This window comes from Equus caballus, chromosome 15 (genome assembly GCF_041296265.1).
Source record: "Equus caballus isolate H_3958 breed thoroughbred chromosome 15, TB-T2T, whole genome shotgun sequence".
Classification (NCBI taxonomy): domain Eukaryota; kingdom Metazoa; phylum Chordata; class Mammalia; order Perissodactyla; family Equidae; genus Equus; species Equus caballus.
In genome coordinates, this window is record NC_091698.1 from 22,939,156 (window position 1) to 22,953,009 (window position 13,854).

At 50.2% G+C, this 13,854-nt stretch overlaps 1 protein-coding gene across 14 annotated transcripts in view; it reads right to left on the reverse strand.

Moving 5' to 3' along the window:
* The window catches only part of IL1R1 (interleukin 1 receptor type 1), a 76,450-nt gene that overhangs the window by 32,707 nt on the left and 29,889 nt on the right, over window positions 1-13,854 (reverse strand). Inside the window, exon 1 of one of the 14 annotated variants that reach the window (XM_070234712.1) lies at window positions 7,348-7,581. The exons of 6 other annotated variants lie outside the window; for them this stretch is intronic. The gene's annotated coding sequence lies outside the window, so the exon portion shown is untranslated. 7 more of the 14 variants (XM_014730870.3, XM_070234711.1, XM_070234716.1 and 4 more) reach the window with 7 other exon arrangements.

Here is a 13,854-nt window from a genome sequence, read left to right on the forward strand (position 1 = left end):
GAACATACAGGCCCCAACAGAAGCCCCTCTTCCAGGGAGAACTGACTTCCCCTCCCAGCGCCGTCCTGTCACTCTGCAGGGGATTCCACACTCAGTGCAGACACAGGGAAAGTGACAGCTAGGGGACACAGGGGCTGTTGTGAGAACCCAGGTGGCTTCGTCAAGGCCCAGGGCCCCGGTGTAGGGGGAAAGGGCATGTGTTCCTACTTTGTGGCCACATCACATCTATTAACGCCTTCTTATTCTTGAGGAATTTCCCACAATCTTGAGGAATTTCCTTCTTGTTCCTGAGGAATTCCCCCACATTGTGAACCTTACCTTCCAGGACGGAAGCCAGGCACCAGACACAACCCAGACATCATGAAGATGCATGTGCCATGTGGGTCCACTTCTGGGGAGAGTGGCAGCACCTGGTACCGGGGGCAGTGTCTGAGCACAGGCTGCACTGTCCCACACAGCATCTGCACAGAGCAGTGCCCCAATGTGGCTAGTTTCCAAATTTGTTTCTATCTAAATTAACCTCCAAGCCTGACTCCCCAGCCTGCCCCCAGCCCCATCCCATATTAAGAAGGGCCCTGAATGTGCACACAGGTAGACATTACCCTCCATACAGCCCTGGCCATTCCAGAGACCAGGGAGGCAAACTAGCAGTGGAGTTCACAGGGGACAACCCAGGAGAGAGGCCTGCCTAGGTCCTGGAATCAGAGTTGAGCCTATTTGGGCAGGGAATTCCGAGGGTCCCGGGTACCTGGGTCATGGCCAAGAGGGAGGGGCTGGTTGGCACAGGTTCCAAACGTGCACAAGCTCTTGGCCCTCCAGACCAAGGCACGTGGAATGTGGCTCGGGCATGTGGCTGGCTGAGAAGCGAGCAGAACCCTTCAAAGTACGGGGCCTGGAGAGACCTCTCCTGCCTGGGTCTAAGAGAAGTTGTACAGCAGCCAAACATCTGCAGGAACCCAAGAAGAGAGAGAAGACAGCACTAGGTGACTCCTCCTTCTTTCAGGAACCTGAAGTAGCAGAGGCCCAGATCCGAAACTTAAAAGGAAATCCTAACGGTACTTTCCACTTCTCCATCTCATACCAACTCGCTCTTCACACTGAGTGCCTCGTAAATACATGCACAGCATCATTTAATACAACTTCTCATCCCAAACATTAATCAATATGTGTCTAAAGGTGTATCTGACATAATGGAGAGAGCTTCAGAGAATTAAGCTCCAACTCATGGACCGTAATTGAGAGCGGTCGGTGGACGAGTCCTTGTAAAAAGCAAGGACTAAAGCGGGTTCTTTAGGTCATCAAATATCACAGCCTCCAAGTTCTATGCAAAACCAGTGGAAACATGTAAAGAATGGGTTATGGTATTAAAACAAAACCCATAATTATCATCTTCACCTGTTACAAGGATTCAAATATTGTTAAGACCAAAAATGTCAGTTGTAAAGACAAGGCATGAAGGAATTTACTTATAATGCCATAGAAGCACATGATTGTGGAAAACATTTTAGAATCTGTACTTACCCAAGTCTTTGTTTCTTTTTTTTTTTGAGGAAGATTAGCCCTGAGCTAACATCCGTGCCCATCTTGCTCTACTTTATATGTGGGACGCCTGCCACAGCATGGCTTGATAAGTGATGCACAGGTCCACACCGGCGAATCCCGGGCTGCCGAAGTGGAGCGTGCAAACTTAAGCTCTGCACCACTGGGCCGGCACCACCAATCTGCTTCTTAAACTAGAATCCACAAATCCCTAAGAAGAAGCTGTAGACAGCCAGGGAACTCAGCGTCTATCTTCCTGGGGTACTGATTTTACTCAAAGATTTTCTGGGGGAGTTATATTAGAGAAAACACGGCTGTATTATGAAACAGAAAGAAAAATCTCCCAGAGATAAAACGTGAGGCATTGAAGACACAGACCCTAAGGTGAGCTCCTTTGGAGCGCCGGGTGGAGCATTTACTTCTCATTTCCCAAAAGGAGTCTTTTGACGGTGAAATCTGCAAGGCGCTGCCCTACGTAAACACCCACAGTCATCTCTCTTCAGGCCCACTGAGGAGAAACAGAAGCACCAGGGCCCCACAAACTCCCACCTATGGGTCCAGACAGACAGAGCAACTACCCTACTAACTCTAACTACTGAGGAGCCCCGAGGATGGTTCCACACTCGAGACAGGGAAGGAAAACGTGGAAGTGACCACAGAGGAGTCTGGGGTCACCACAGTGTGCTCCAAATGTGACATGACTGATTCCGTCCTGCAGAGATGAACAAAGCCCACTGTGCGCTCAGCATGGCTACACCGATCCTCCCCCAGGGAAAGAGCTTTACAGAACTATGGGCAAACAAAACCACCTCCACAGCAGAGGCAATACTCATCATTTCAGAAAGTCCAAGACACACGGACACTTTGGCCACCTTCCTATCAGCGGATGGATCCAACAGCCTAGCTCACAGTAGTTACCTGGCTTACTTACCCATATCCACGAGGCAAGGAAAGCTACTTAATCATCAAAGGGTATCATGCAGAAGGATACGAAGACAAAGTAAAAATAGCCAGGGAGGTTTGAGGTGTTGCTACGAAATGAAAGTTACTCAGCTCTTACAGGGCACAAAGCCACCAGATTGGTGGTTTGACTGGTGGTTTCACATGGGTTTTAAGGGCAAAGGGGAAAATGAGACACAGAGGGACATGACCGCTGTCACAAGAGGACTGCTACAAACAGAATGGGCTGGACTCCAGCCTCTGACCGCTAGGGTGAGTGGACAAGGTCTCCACTTCACCCCCAGGAATGAGTTAGGGCTCCCGGACAGCAGGAACCAGACCCAGAGATGGGAATGGCTCTGGTTTCCCGTCCCTCAACCCCTTTTAAATGCCCAGCCTTGCCCTTCGCAGCCTCTTTCATGCCTCCAGCGCAGCTCCAATCGAGACACTGGCCAAAGGCCGTGATATTGAGTGCAGCCACACTCGACTTGCCAGAAGGGTGACTGCGAGAAAGAGAATGTCCCCGAGTACTGCCTTTCAGTCGGGAGAGAACAGTTCTGTTTCTCAAAGTGGGATCTACAGCTCGAGTCTCAGAGGACTAGACTTTCTCCATAAGAATTTTTAATTGTTTTCACTTCTGTGGGGGTTTTTATTAAGGTAAAATATGCATACAGTGAAGCACACAACAAATCTTAAGTTACAATTCCATTCACTGTGACAACTGTATACACCAGGAATACCCCATCAAGACAGTGACCATTTCCAACCCCCCTAACATTCCCTTGTGTCCCCCAGTAGTCACCCCTCACTGCATCCGGCCACACTGTTCTGCTTTCTATCAGCACCTCTACGATCCTTTAACAATTCACATGCGTGCACTCCGGATGCTGGCTCATCCCTCTCAGGGCCCTGCTATTTCAGGGTGCACATCAGCATCAGTGCTGTAATCACTTATTACCAAGTGATGTAAGGAACACAGTGGTTGTCAAAGGGGCCAGTACGGCCCCTGAGGGAGCATTTTGAAAAGTGTGGGGAAGGTGACAATTTGGGTGATCACAACGATGCATGCGGTGGTGGAGGCCAGGGGTGCCAGACTTCCGGAACAACACAGGGCAATTCTGCCCAGAAAAACTTGTCCTCATCCCGCATGACTTCCAGGCATCACACAGACGTTCAGGCCAATGGAGAACATCATTTTTCATTTTGGAGCCTAGTGTCTAACTCCATCCTACACTTACATAAAATATATATTTTCAGCACACTTTTCAAACATACTGAATTTTCCAGGAATGCAACTATTGTGAAAAGGGAGGGAGGGCTGGCCTTTGACCAGCATTTAGACCTTGACCAAGAGTCACTCCTCAGTCAGTGGTATCTGGGCCTACACCAGGACTCATCTGTTCCAGGCTGACTGGCAGCTGTCCCATGCTGTCCTACGGGCAGTCTACATAACACATCGGGTGGCCTCATCTGGTTCTAGCTGGCTCTGCCAAAGCATCCACACACTGAAATACATAATTCTGATACAAATTACTTTTATTTATTCTTTACATCTGGCTATTATATTCATTATTTGGAAATTACATTGTAGGTAAGTTTTATTATTTCAAAATTTTAAAAGGGGTGTTTAAAATATTTGCACTAAAAGGGAGTACTGGGTTTTGAACGAGGGGAGACGCACTGATCTAAAGTGACAGCATCTAACTCACAATTGAACTCTTGGGCTGTATTTCCAGGGGTCCATAAGTTCTCCGGCTCGGGAAGCTGGAGGTGCAGAGCCCAGGATGCCTAGACCTCCTGCCCCACTTAGCACCCTGGGTCCAGCTGAAATGCAGCCACCAAACTGCACTTTCAACGGGGGTCATTTCAAGAGACAGCCTAAAACTTGCTCTTTGCACCTCTTAACCAGGGACCCTCAGGACAAAGTCCCTGCTTCTCTCAGGACCAAGAAGCCTTTGCTTCTCCTGAGTACTTCTTTTTCATCTTAAAGACACAGATGATTGTGCCCTGCCCGGTTTCCTCCCACACAGCCTGCAAGAAGGTATGTCGGTGGGGTCAACCTTGGGTACACGTTAGACCCACCTGGGGGCTTTAAAAATACCAGCGCGTGGGCACACCCCGGAGATGCTGGTTCGCTCGCTCGGCGGTCCAGCACTGGCCTTTCTCAGAGCACCTCAGGCAATGCCAAGGTGCAGGCAGGGCTGGGGCCCGGGCTTCCTCTGCATCTGCAGCTCCACTGGCAACTTTACAAATATACAGTCCATCAAGGTTAACATCTGATACATTTCTAGACTCACGTCAGGCTCTACTCTGTCTCCACTCTTGTTTTTCTTTCATCCTTTTTTTAATTTATGGCATCTTATAAATCCTTTCCAGAACAGGTCGTCATTACTCTACGCCGTGCATGAAAAGAGGAGACAGCGCAGAATGCAAAAGTACGCAGCTGACCAGGGGCCTTGAGGAACTCCAGGCCCTTCCAACCCTTGGGGAGACCACTCTGGTGCCAGGGCCCCTGTGCATGCTCCCACATGCCGGGCATGGCCAGGAGGCTGCAGCAGCAGCGTTTCCTGGGGCCAAGCAGGCAACCAGCGGGGAGGAACAAAGCTGCTGACCATGCAGATCCTGTCAGCCCACCTGACAACCTCGAAGGGAGGAAAACACAAACCAAGCATCTGCTGACAGCAGCAGATGGGGCACCTCGAGGGGCTGGGCCATGGCCGGTGAGTCACAGTGCCCCTGACGACTTCTGTCCTACCAACTGGCAAGTTGACAGAGGGTCCAGTATGTAGCACAATAATCATCACCTCTGTACTTCCCTACCCCCTATGCTATGGCAGTTTCATTGCAATTGTTCAGCTTTGCCACTTTGATCACTGAGACACTCTTTCCACAACACCACCACCTGCTTCCAGGTGGACACGCACCTCCCTCTGAGGCATCCCAGTCACACGTTTTCCATCTGCCCTGGGCCGAGTGCTCAGCCGAGCCACGAAGTCTATCTCCGCACCCCTGCTCTTCTTTAGGGAACCAGGGAGCTGCGTCTGTGTCCCGTGTCTTCTTGTCCTCTCCACTGGAGACACTGAGGGGTGTCCCGCCTGTGGGCAGCCAGTGTGCCCACATCCTGTTCAAAGGGGCAAATTTCAAAGACCCCCCAATCCCCTTATGCAGAGAGACCGCAGACATGCTGTGACTTCGCCAAGAGGACTTCCGTGCATTAGAGGGAGGGATTTTCATGTATCTTGTTTGCTGCTCTATCCTCAGTATTTGGAACAGTGCCTGGCATACAGCACACATTCAGTAAAACTTTGTTAAATAAATAAGTGAATCTAATATTAAGCAGTGTTTCACTAACAGTAAAGGAATTACTCAAAAGATGCTACGTTTCCCAAAGCCATAAAGAAAGCCTTGTTGCCACATTATGCCACACGGGGTTCAGTAGAGCCTGTTAGAAAGGAGGGTATGGTTCTGCCCCACCAAGGTCATGTGAGAATTCAGGTCAAATATCCTTTCCAGAACTACACGGAGGTCACCCGAGAGTGGACGGGTACAAGCGACACGCCACATGCAGCAGAATGGCAGCTAGCCAAGTAAGACTGAAAATAAATTAGGGGTTCCACAGCCCTTCTCCCATCAAACTTCATCCCAGAGCCCCCATGTTTTTATCTAGCACAAAACATAGTATATGAACAGAATATTAAATGAAATATTAAATAGGTTATTAAATAAGAAAGTAAAAGGCATCAAGAGAGAAGATGTCCCTGACTGCATGGAAATGGGTGGGGAAAGAGATGGCAAACTTCCTCAGCACCCCTCTCAGCTCTCCTCAGCTCATCAATGGTCACGGAGCTTCAGTTCCTACATTCACCTTCAGAAGCTTGGCACTGAGCCAGGGTGACCCAGCATCACATTCCAGTGATGGATGGATCTCACTCAGCTTGCGTTTTCTCCATGGCATCAGTGGCCCAGAGACGGCCCTAAGCTGTGCAGCTAAAACCACTGGCGTGTGTCCAGCTGATGAGCATCCCCTGACCCCAGGAAACCCCCTGGACCCCCCCGCCGAGGCAGAAATCTGCACACCCTCCTGGCAGCCTTCCTCCCTCCTGGCTGTGCAGAGGGGAAAGCCCCGGTAGGCAGGGGCTGCTGGGAGCCAGAATGTGGTACAATAGAGGCATAGAGTTTGGTGTCTAAGGTGTTGCTCTCCTTGGGGCTGCCAGTCCTTCAACAAGCTAGTCGCCCTGTCTGAGCTTCTGATTCCTCCTGTAAAGGGAGGGTGCTAATAGCATGTTTCTCACAAGACTGTCGGGAGGATAAAAGGGCAGTAAGCATAAAGGGCCTTATAAACTGTAAAGTGCCTTACCTTCTGGCTGTGACTGATGAGTGTCTTCTTGGCGTCTGCTTGTAGCGACACCACCCAGCATCGTCGTTTCCCCGGAGGGGCCGCAAGTTATAGCCTCCCACTGTGCTTAGGGCATTCATCCCTCATCTTGTTAACCAGGCTGACCCTTCTGGGCCTAAACCCCTAACCGGGACACTCCTGAACCAGCTGAATTTGGGCGGATTAAAATGCCTGGAAGCAATTTACACAGACTCACATACACAAACACACACACACACACCCCCAGAACGATCCTCCAGAACCACGGCAGCTTCCCCCAGAAGGGATCTGAACAACGTGTACTCTTGCTTCACACAGGAACAAACAATCCCCCGGCTCCCGGCATTAAGCGCCATCACCTTCTTCCACAACAAACTAGCCATCAATCACGGCGAGCTCAGGAGGCGGCTTTCCGCGCCCCCCCGCAGGGAGCGCTGCCCCCGCGAAGGTGTCCCAGCCACAGGCGGTCCCCAACCCCCGCCCCCGCCGCCTACCTGGGCGACCCCGGGGGCCGGCCTGCCGCGGGCGGTCACATGCTGGCGCTCGGCCCCTGCGCCCGCCGCCGCGCGCTCCGAGCGGGCTCCGGGCCGCGGGCACGAGCGGCGGCCGCCCTGGAGCGGGAAGTGCGGGCGCGGCCCGGGTCGGTTCGGGACTCGCGGGCGGGGCGGGGACGGCGGGCCGGGCCGGGCCGGAGAGCAGGAGGCAGGAGCTGGCCCAGTGCCGCCTCCCGAGGAGCCGGGGAGGTCGCCCGCCCCTTCCGGACGCTGCGGCTTGGGCATCGCCGGGCCGTCCTGCCACGCGCGGTCCCCCCGAAGGGAGTTGAGACGCTCCTGGACCTCGCCACCCGGCTGCCACCAATGCGGGCCCGGGGCCTGAGCTCGGGGAGTGAGCTCGCGGCCGCAAGGCCAACGCTCACACTTTGGTGCCCGGAGCGCGAGCGACGGAGTGCCGGCCAGCCTGCGGACCTGGGGCCGGCCCGGCTCTCTCACCCGGGCTTTGGGAACCTGGAGGAGTCGCCAACTTCTTTGTACCTCCGTTCCCTCTTCTGTGAAAAGGGAACATAACAGCACCCATCTCACCGAGTGGTTGGGGACAGTAAATGAGCTAACTGTGCACCAGCGCCAGGCAGAGAGTCGATACCACACGAGCGTCCCCGGCTAGTTTTATTGTTGTTGGTAAGCGCTGGGATGAAGCAGCAGCGTGCGAGTGGAACAGTCTTGATATCAGACTTTTTGGCCAGAATGGGTATCTTTTAAGGTTAAAACCCACGGGCTCAGGTTGCAATTGGGAATTCACACTCAGAGAAATGCAGTGATGGCCAGGGTCACACCTAGACCTCGATGAGGGGAGGGAAGCACGCAGGGGTTCTGGCAGCCGCTGGCTTGGGTTGCAGGCCCAACAGCCAGGAGCTTGAAGCGGGCTGTTCCCTTTCCACTCCTGCCTCCCGTAAGTGACAATGCCAGCTTGTTCTGAGGACTTAATGGGCCATCCTCTGGGGTGACATTGAGTAAATGATGATTGCTTCCTCTCTAACAGAACACACCAGCCCTTCCGGTATCCCTTCCAGGCTGCGCAGGCTCTTGTTTCCCTAACCCATCCCTTGACATCCCCTTCAGGAACTCAAGAATTGAGGTAACTGGGCCTCAGCCGCCCCAGATCACCCTAGTCTGGAGAAAAGCATAAAGGAACGGGCAGCAATAACTCACCAGTCCTAATACTGCCTTGTGGCTGGCATGATGAGAGTTTCTTGTTTTTTCATTTTATCTCCTTCCGGAGCTTGTATGGTTCCCCTTTCTCTGGGAACAGGCTCAGATCTGGGGCCAGTGACATCGTATTATGAGAACTGATCAGCTGTCACATCTCTTAGAATTCCTTTTTAGCTGGCGGTTCTCGAAACCTTGACTACACGTTAGAATTAAGGGGGAGTGCCTGCACACCGCCGCCTGGATCAGTTATGTCAGAATTTCTGGGGCTAAGGCCCAAATGTCAGTGTTTTTAAAGCTCCCGGATGCTTCCAGTGTGCAGCCAGGGTTGCAAACAGCTGTCCCGAGCTCCCTCAGTGCTGCCCTCACTCTGAGCCCCCACTTGGAGCTGCTTCAGCCTGTGCATCCAAGCGCAGTGAACGAAAGCTGAAACAGGCGCGCCTGGCTCATCTGCACTCCCACTGCATGACCAGTCCAGAAGCCACGTGTTGGTGGATGTAAATTCATCTTACTGCTTATGTAATGAAGGTTTTTCAACAGTTTACAAGTGGAAAGTAAACTTGATTTGAGCAAATAATGTAGAAATAAAAATTACACTTTCCTTTTATTTTTCTTTATATTCTGACTCCTCCAACCCACCCCTCCACCAGCCGTCCTGCTAGACACACAGCCCCTAGACCCAGGTGGGACTCTCAAACACCCCCCACTGTGGAGATAGGATTGGAAGACTTCCCCTTCTCACCTGTACCCACTCTTCTATCTGGGGCCTTGAGGTCACCTCCTCCCTCACTCAGCCGTGCTGACACTTTCCCTGACTCCTCCCTTTGTTTCCTTTCCCAGGCAACCCGTGTGACCACCTGCCTTGCTCCATGCCCTGGGTTGGAGGCTTCGTGAGGTGGAGACCGTATCACGCTCTGCTCTGGTCTCAGCACATACAAAGGCTCTGCAGGCGAGTGTGTGCTTCACTGTGAGGCACATGCTTCCTGAAGACGGTGGCAGATGTGTTTAACAAAAACTTAGGAGAAACAGAAATAACATCCACAGCCTTGGGACGCCTGCTGGAATGCATCTCCGTCACCACCCTCCCACCTCCAAAACTCTTATCATTTGGGAGACTTGTCTGTCTCCCCCTCACCCCTCACCCATCCTCGCCCCCCCTAGCCCCCCTCCCCGGCCCCAGGACCACCTTCCTTAAGAGAGATGGAATCCCCTGAGGATTCCAGTCTGGCCCCACCTGGCAAGCTGCTCAGATCGTGGGACCCTCTCCTGGAGGGCTATCTAATAGTTCACGTGAAACAAACTCACCTTGACCCGCACAGCATCATCCGATGCTCTGAAAAATAAAACATCTCCCATGGCCTGTGTGGCAAGACATTTTGAAGGATTGTTCATTATAAACAGTTACACTGGGCTTGAAAGCTTTAAAGAAGCCTTTTTGTTCTTCTTTCCTTGAATCCTCAAAGCCAAAGTGTTGGAGAACTTTGAGCATAGAGTTTACATCATAAACCATTGAGTTCAGAAAGATGTATGGTAACGTAAAGGTTTTTTTCCCCACCCAAAGGAGCAGAGTTGATCAGCAGACAGGAAGAAAAGCAGAGGGGAGGTGACTGGTATTTATTGGCCCTGGAAGGTCTCTGAGAGGTGGCCCAGCGCCCCCCACTCTCCACCACCACCAAACGAGAGAAAGCCTGGCCTCCTCCCAAGAGAGGAGATTGATGGGAATCCTGGAAGAGAGGAGCACTGCTGGGCTCCCCAGGGTTTAGCCTAGGACACCAGCAGCATCATAGCAAAGCCCTGTGTCCAGCATGGCCCATCCATGGGGCAGCCCTGACAGCAGGATGCCTGGGCCTGAGGACAGGCTGCCTCACAAAGTCTCGTGCGTCTCAGAGTGTTCAGAGTCCCCAAACCCTCTAGAGGCTGCAGAGCGGCTGAGAAGGCCACCACCTAGAAAAGCCCTTGCAGCTGGGGACTGCCGGGCAAGCACGAACTCAGCTGAGGTCGGTAAGACCAGAGGATGATCTATGGACCAGAACCCCTCCCCAGATGCCAGGACAAGCCTTAAGCAGTCCATGTCCTTCACCCCCAAAGAACTCCAGTTACCATCCAGAGAAAAAAAGGGGTTTGAAGAGGGAAGAATTCTGAACAGCTTGTGCTGTTACCCCAAAGAGACTGAGTCTTGAACCAGTGGAGACTAAACAACCCTGAATTGGCAAGATTTTTTCTGGCATCAGATGTAAATGAGGATTCATGAGCAAAGTTGGCTTCAGTTATGAAAAAGAAAGAAAATTAAGTTTTTGCACACAGAGCCTCCGTGATTCTTGCTACGCCAATTTCTTATTATTGATGGAACTGCCAGTAACCACTCAGAACCACAGCGTTCTCTGAGATACCTTTAGAAACCACTGTCCCAGATGGACTTCCTTCTACAGCCTAGTTTTGCTCCTTTCACACATTTTCCATCCACTGACCTCCAAATAAATGCTTTTTAAATGTGCATCTCTCATTACCTCCCATCACTGCAAGTTCTTGGTTTTACTTGACTCGACACTCGCCCCTTCTCTAAGCAAATTTGCGTGGGCTTCTGTGATCGTCTTTCTATTCTGATTTTGCAAGATTTTTACCAATCAGAAAGCCACATGTGAACTACAGATGAGAGCTGATGATAAAGTGTAAAATATCATAAGACTGCCACAGCAATAAACTATTTCTTAACCTACTCTATAACAAGAGGAAGGAAAGATGGGTATGGCAGACAGTCCTGCCAACCCCTTGTTCTAATTGCAGATTTAATCTTGCTCAATGAAGGCAAATCACTGAAAGTGGCTTCTTGCGCTGGTTTTCCCTGTGCTAACACAGAAACACACTGCAAATTCCAGAGGCCGATAGACTTAGTAACTTCTAGGAATTACTGCACTTAACAGAACCAGACTGGTGGTGCCTTTCTCTTATGCCAGCTGTCCGATTCGATGATTGCTTCAACACATGAAACTTAACCCCAAGAACCAAACCATCCATCACTACCCACAAGGCAGCCATTACCGGCTTCTCCACGTCAGCCAAGAAGGGCCTATTGAAATGTTTGTGCTTAGTCACATGCACGACACATAACAAGGGTACTGCCTTCCTTAAACTCATTTTTAAATCTAATATTCTTTCCCTTGTGTTTCTACATGGTCCCACCATCTTTGGTTCTCTGCAAGTTTCTATAATTCATCTCTAAGTTTTGTCACTTTCCCTTTTCCACAAGCACCTTCCAAAATCCAGACTTTCATGTTGCAGCCTTTCAACTCTTTGATCCTTTCTGAATATAACTGCCAACTTATTTTCTCTAAGTAGTTTTCTTTCGATATGATCACTGTAGTAGGTAAAGATGGCTGCAAATTCTTCACTCCTCCTCCAATTAAGAGGTGAAGTCTAATAATCTCTCATTGATTCTGGGCAGGCCTCGGTGACTTAACCAATTTCAACTAGCAGAATGAGGTAGAATTGACTTTCTGGGACTTCTGAGGCCAGATCATCAAAAACCTTTCAGCTTCTTCCTGGGCCTCTTGGAACATTTACTCTTGGTACCCAAAGCTGCCAGGTAAGAAGTATTACTACTATCCTGAGACTGCTATACTGTTAGAAAGCCTAAGCCACATGGAGGCACTGCAGTCCATAGCCCCAGCTGACAGCCAGAACCAACTCCAGGCTTGGGAGTGTGCCATCTTGGATGTTAAGCCAGTCAACCCTAGTCAGCCACTATCTGACTATATCCACAGGACAGGTCCCAAAGGAGAACCACCCAGCTGGGTTCCATCAACCCACAGAAACTTGAGAGATAATAATGCATTGTTGTTCTAAGTCACTGAGTTTGTAGCACAATAATAAATAGGAAAAACAATGACCATACTCAAGAAAGTGTCATGATTCTCTGTGGCCCGTCCTGTACCATATAGAGTCAGCCTAGCGTGCAGGGTCTCTCAGAATTAAAATGACACCTATCCTCCCTTCTCCAGCATCACCTCTGAACACTGCCCAGGTTCAGAGGACTTCCTTAAGATTGTTATTATGACTATCTCACCAGCAAGCAAAGGAAAAATGAGAGTTATGAGGTGGTCAAATAGGTTTAGCAGTAATTATGCTATTTTGAGTCAAAGAAATAACTATAATCTTATCCTTTTCAGCAAACACTAACTAAATCAGCAAGAAGGATTTAGTTTCTAGTGTTGGTATTCAATGATTTTCCAAGAAATAGTGCAACCCATGAGAAATAAGCCTCCACCCTCAGAGGTACTTTGAAGGGTAAACAGCAGGCCACTGCTTCTGACAACTGAAGCAGAAGAAAAATCTGGTCAGACTCAGAAGGGCCATATTTGTTGAATCATTTCCTTAATCCAAAGATTATGTTAACACTCAACTGTTCCTTTCTCTCGACTTTCCCCAGAACAAACAACTTGGCAACAACTCAGCAGCAGGTGAAGTGCTGCCCAATAGCAATTCCTGTCATCCATGTCTGCCCTGACGGAGGGTGGGACCTAGGAAACTTCTCTGCCGTGAGCCCAAGAGTTGGGAGAAGAGGCCATAGTCCCGCTGATTCCTTCTTTGCCTCTTGCCTCCTCACAAGTAAATCACTAAATAAAGAGCCTTGATGGTGGGTACTGAGCTGTTCCTTCTCTGGGATAGTTAGACTGACTGATGAGCTCAGCTTACGGTCTAAAATGTAGCTGGTATTGTCCTCAGAGGCCAACGCCGCGGGGCCTGGAGTACTCTTCAGAGCGATGTTGGGAGAAGCCTCTGACCTCAATTCCCCAGTAATGGCATAAAAGATTCAGGATCCAGACTGGACCAGACTTTGGGCAGGAGACAAAGAGAGTCCCCTGTGTGTGACTTATGCAGCAGCTCCCAGAAGGTGGCTACGAGGATTCCCTTTCTCATTTCTCTAGATCTGTGCTCTAATACGTGACGGATCTAGGAATATGTAGCTATTTAAATTATTTAAAATTAAATAAAATTAAAAAACAATTTCTCATTTGTTCTAGCCACGTTTAAGGAGTTGAGTGTCTGCAAATTTGTCACTAGTGGCTACCATATTGAACAGCCATAGAACATTTCCATCACTGTGAAATATTCTATTACTCAGTACGGCTCTAAAGTCTAGACACTTCAGGGCCTCTGGCACTGGGGCCTTCTCCAGCAAGCTAGTTTTCATCCAAAATGGACAACTTGCTCATTTTATATCTACATCTGAGCAAGAATCTTCTTCATGCCTTTCCCTTTCCTTTTGATGAACTGTGTCATCATTCAGTCTGTCGTTGC